The sequence below is a fragment of the Atractosteus spatula genome (assembly GCF_055471065.1).
Source record: "Atractosteus spatula isolate fAtrSpa1 chromosome 16 unlocalized genomic scaffold, fAtrSpa1.hap1 SUPER_16_unloc_1, whole genome shotgun sequence".
NCBI lineage: Eukaryota > Metazoa > Chordata > Actinopteri > Semionotiformes > Lepisosteidae > Atractosteus > Atractosteus spatula.
In genome coordinates this window covers 2,294,994-2,299,936 of record NW_028296631.1, presented here as the reverse complement: position 1 = coordinate 2,299,936, position 4,943 = coordinate 2,294,994, and the positions used below count along the sequence as shown (strand labels likewise).

Sequence of the window (4,943 nt, the reverse complement as noted above, 5' to 3'; positions counted from 1 at the left end):
CGTACAGCGTACCGCAAAATAATGCGGTATCGCCTGCGGATTTTGAATGGCTGCATCTGTAGGCTGCCAAAAGTCTCCGAAACCAAATTTTGATAGCAGAAAATTCTCACTCGTCCAGAAGTTCCCTTGGGACCCAACATCCAGCACAGAGTGGTAAAAAAACGTCTTTTTTGGAGACCCTTGCAGTGTGCATTGGTGGTTCAGTTGTAGAATTCTCACCTGCCACGTGGGAGGCCCGGGTTCGATTCCCGGCCAATGCAGTGGCTTTTGCAGTTAGCGGCTCCATCACTTGCATCCCCTTTCAACTCGCAACTGAAAACCCACTGAAGCTTAGAAGCTGTGAGCCAGGTCAGTAACCGCATGAGGGTGACCTACAGGGAAAAGCAAAGCTTACAGCTGGAAGCGGTGTTAATGGAGCCAGCGGTGGGACGCTCACCCTGAGGTCTGTGCGGGTCCCAATGCCCCAGTATAGTGACGGAGACGCTGTGTGGTAAAAAGGCGCCGTCTTTTGGATGAGATGTAAATCCGAGGTCATAGCTCTCTGTGCTCATTAAAAGTGACCACCAAAACCTTTGACAAAAGCTCTTGGTAATTGATGGTCTTCAATAATGCTTCTCCTTTAGGTACATTTGAAATCAGCTGAAAAATGCTATGAAATGGGGGGGCACTTCAGGCCAGTGTAGGATTTGGGTTACAAGAACCATTAAACAGCACGAGAAAGCCCGTACACTGAATCGCAGGGCTTTCTATTCAAAGAAGGACAAAAGAAACTTCCCTGAATTCCATTTTTTGCAGCACAGAGAGAACAGCAGGCACGAGGCCTGTTAGCTCAGTTGGTTAGAGCGTGGTGCTAATAACGCCAAGGTCGCGGGTTCGATCCCCGTTCGGGCCAGGCAGTCTCCTCCTCTCTTGTCAAAACCCGTTGCTTTCTTGCTGTGGTGAGATTGGTGGTAATGCAAAGACGCCACATACTGCCGACAGACGAGAGTGTTGCGGGAGAAGAGAGAAGTGATGGAAGATTGAAGAGTGTCCTAGGTGGAGCCAAGATGAAGTGTCACAATTGCCTAGGGGAGGATTTCAAATGTTTAAGATGGTAAAAATAACCGGAAATGATCCCCCAGTCCGGCGCAGTCTGACGTACTTCTGTCATATAAAGTGAAACTAGATGTCGAACTGGAGCCTCGCCATTTGCATAAGTGAGGCTCCAGTTATACATCTAGTTTCACTTTAAATGACAAAACTGAAGAGACTTAAAAGAGCTGGAGAGGATTTCTTACAACTTTTGAGCCGGCACAGTTTTCGAAAACGTTTTCTTCACGCTGCACTATACAACACAGACAGCCAAGAGTCTCCAAAACAAAACGAATTGACAGATAGGAGAAAAGTCCCACTCGTCCTAAAGTTCCCAAAATCCAGCACTGAGCGTAAACAAAGTGTTCAAGTAGCGTGGGAATGCAACCCCTAATCCTAGCTGGAGTTTGAGCGTCTGGTTCAGAGTTTGCTCAAGAGTTTACCTTTCACAGATGCGCAAAGATGAATGTTGAGGGTGCACGCTTCAAGGCGCCTTACAGTGCAGGGAGTGATTAGAGACGATTCGTGACGTGTGCTCGTTCCCATATACCGTACGCCCCGGGTTGCAGTGCTAGGATGACGTCCAATACCGCTTCGGCACGTAACGGCATTATATTCAAGTGCAGCACGTGAGGGTTTTATTTTGTTCGTTTTGTTCTGCTCTGCTTTGCTTTGTTTTGCTTTCCATGGCGTTCGTAAGAGCGTCAATAAAAAGGCGATTCCAGCGTCTAACACGAATATAAGAGCTATTTCAAGTGCGGCTTCTAAAATGCTTGTAGACATTTGTATGTTGTTGATTGTTTTTTTGTGTCTAACAAAGTGCCATTTTCCTGTCCGGACGGGGAGACTTTATCATTCCCACATGAAGCAACCCTTAAGTCCTCTGAGGCGTGACTGTCTGCAAGGTTTGTATTTTGGAAAGGTTTTTTTTTTTTAACGGAGAACGACTTTGAAAAAGATTTCCGCCGGCGTCTCGCGATCCGTGTGAGATTGTAGCAAGAACATGGTGCGGCTTCTTAAATGCTTGTGGACATTTGTCTGTTGTTGATTGTTTCTTTGTGTCTAACAAAGTGCCATTTTCCTGTCCGGACGGGGAGACTTTATCATTCCCACATGAAGCCACCCTTAAGTCCTCTGAGGCGTGTCTGTCTGCAAGTCTTGTATTTTGGAAAGGTTTTTTTTTTAATGGAGAACGACTTTGAAAAAGGTTTCCGCCGGCGCCTCGCGATCCATGTGAGATTGTAGCAAGAACGCAGCAACCACAGCGCTTGCTGTAGTCGTGGCCGAGTGGTTAAGGCGATGGACTAGAAATCCATTGGGGTCTCCCTGCGCAGGTTCGAATCCTGCCGACTACGGTGTCCTCCTCACGTCGTCGTGTGTCGGCGCAAGCAAGTGCCTTTCTGCTTTTCCTGGTGGTTTTAAAACGCGAGATCGCTTGTACCCGCTGCCTTGGAAAGAAATGTCTACATGTTTACTTGCACATTGTCTATTGTTTGTTTGTACATTGTCTTGATGCACTGTTTGCACTTTGTCTTGTTTTTGTCTTGTTTTTTACACTTGTTTTACAATCGAGAGACCTTCTGTAAGTAAGAATTCCATTGTACCAGTACCGGTTACATATGGCAATAAAGTTCAAGTTCAAATGCTTCAGCGTCCGCAAACTGCATTTTGCAGCTGGAAGCAGATGGCGACGCTTTTTGCGGTCGCGTGTCTTGTGCCCCATTTCCGGCCTTTAACATCGAATCAATAAAGCTGTTAGAACCGACACCATAGGTGCTTTTCTTACAACTTTCGATCTGACTCAGTTTCGGAATGCAATTCCTGAACACTGCGAGAGACAACCTACAGATGCAGCCATTCAAAATGAGCGGTAAAAACCCCTGGTACAGTAACCAACCCGCAGGGCACCGTAGGGCACCGCGGTAAGTGATTGGTTGGCCAAAATGACCGACAGGGGCACTCGTGGTGCATTGGTTAGTAGTGAAAAGATTTAATCATCTAATATCTTTACTGTGCACATTTCAATCCGCTTAGTTTTGAATATTTATATGGAATTTTACCACTAAAGGGAAATTTTAGTAGCTGAGCATAAAAAGAAGAGGAGCATAACGCATCTGAAGGTCATAAACGATATTAATTTAGGAACATAAACATTACTGTATGTACATAAACTGTACTGTGTATGGCTGGTCTTGATAGTTTAAAGAAAAAATTCACACCAGTCTTCCATTTCTCCCTAAACATTTTAAGCATGAAAGTTTTATGAAACGGTACCCAAATATGTGATTGCTGTATAGAATGAATTTTAATTTTTAAAAATTATTTAACACGAAAATTAAGCTGTTTACATCTTCCGCCTGAGAACAGTCACCCGTTGCTACCCAACGCAGAAACACAGCCACTAACTAGCAAAGAGAGGACATTAGCTAGCCAATATGATAAAGAAATAAATGATTATTTTGTTTATTTCTTTTGCACATTTATTTGAACATTTCCATCGATTGTACAAGCACTTGGAAACTGTCCAATCCCTAGTTCATCAAGCATTTACCGGTCTGGTGCCGGTCTGTGTCTTCTAGGATATAATGCCAGCGAACTCTTGTTTTTATGTCCACTATAACTACGCTGGGCAAACGTTCCGAGGTCAAATTCTTCCAGCACGGGGGTACCTTTAAAGCGGAGACGACGGCACCGAAATTTTTTGGCGCGCCTTCTCTTTAAAGCCCTGGCCAAATATGAAGACAGTACGTACAGTTATAATTCAAACGGAATTAAAAACTACACATCCCAGTTACCATGGTGGTGCATGTGATCATTGCGTTTAACCAACGAAACAGGGCGAAAAATCAGTCACATGTCTTTGGGGCAGAGTTTCGAAAGCTTAACCTATCAGCAACAAAGCGAAATTTACACGATAGGCTACCTCAAACTGTCAGTTACACGACTGTGTATGTCGCTTAAGCCACTCCTATTTGGCATTTTAGTTATGGAGGCGAGAAGACGCCCCCCCTCTGGGTGTCTGATTTGCCGCCATCTTTAACTGTTCGGTGTCCGAATCGGAGTAGCTACGCGTACGAAATAAAGTTAATCCCAACTACAAAACATATATTTTTGTGGTAAGAGGGCGCAAAACATCAGTATTTACTGCTATTAATTACTGTACGATTTATAGTTGAAATCTGAGCCTAGATATAAAGTTAGATATAAAGTTAAAATCTCGACAAAGCAATGTAGGAAATACAGAGAAAATAAATCCTTTCTGACATCTAAAATCAGTTTCGATCAAGGTCTCTAAAACGAACAAGAAAAAGAGGATTTTCGGAGGGCAATTACGCTGTGTTTATATAGAATAACTGATTTATGAGCAATCTAATTTCTTGTTCGTTTAAAACAGTGAAATGTCAGCTGCAAAAGATCGCACCAGAAACAGCACTCTCTCTGCCTGTCATAGACGTTCAGGAAAGGCTGAATGAAGTCATGTCAAGTACAATAATTCGGTGATCAATAATAACAGTTGTAGGGCAGTATATAAGGAGGATAAGGATTTTGAAGTTGACTCGAAATCTGATAGGTAACCAGTGCAAGGACTTGAAAACAGGTGTAATGCATCCCTGATAGGATTCTTGCTGTCATATTCTGAACATATTGAAGATTGCTCAGTGTGGATTTAATTTCCCCAGTGAACAGGATGTGCATTTATTAATTCTAGAAAAAAAGCCTTTCTTGATTTCTCTAGTTCCCTTTAAAATAAACTATTATTCCACAATGCAGAGTATTACATGGCCAGTATTTACACATGATATTTGTGATTTAAAGAAATTAACACAAGCAGCTTTTGGAGATTTAAGTGTTGGCTGAGTAATTGCAGGATA

At 43.2% G+C, this 4,943-nt stretch overlaps 2 non-coding genes across 2 annotated transcripts; both read left to right on the top strand.

The window, feature by feature from the left end:
- Positions 1 to 818: 818 nt before the first annotated feature.
- trnai-aau (transfer RNA isoleucine (anticodon AAU)) lies at positions 819 to 892 on the top strand. Its single transcript has one exon. It is a non-coding gene; the product is annotated as a tRNA-Ile (tRNA).
- Positions 893 to 2,344: 1,452 nt separating this feature from the next.
- trnas-aga (transfer RNA serine (anticodon AGA)) lies at positions 2,345 to 2,426 on the top strand. Its single transcript has one exon. It is a non-coding gene; the product is annotated as a tRNA-Ser (tRNA).
- The last annotated feature ends 2,517 nt before the right edge of the window (positions 2,427 to 4,943 follow it).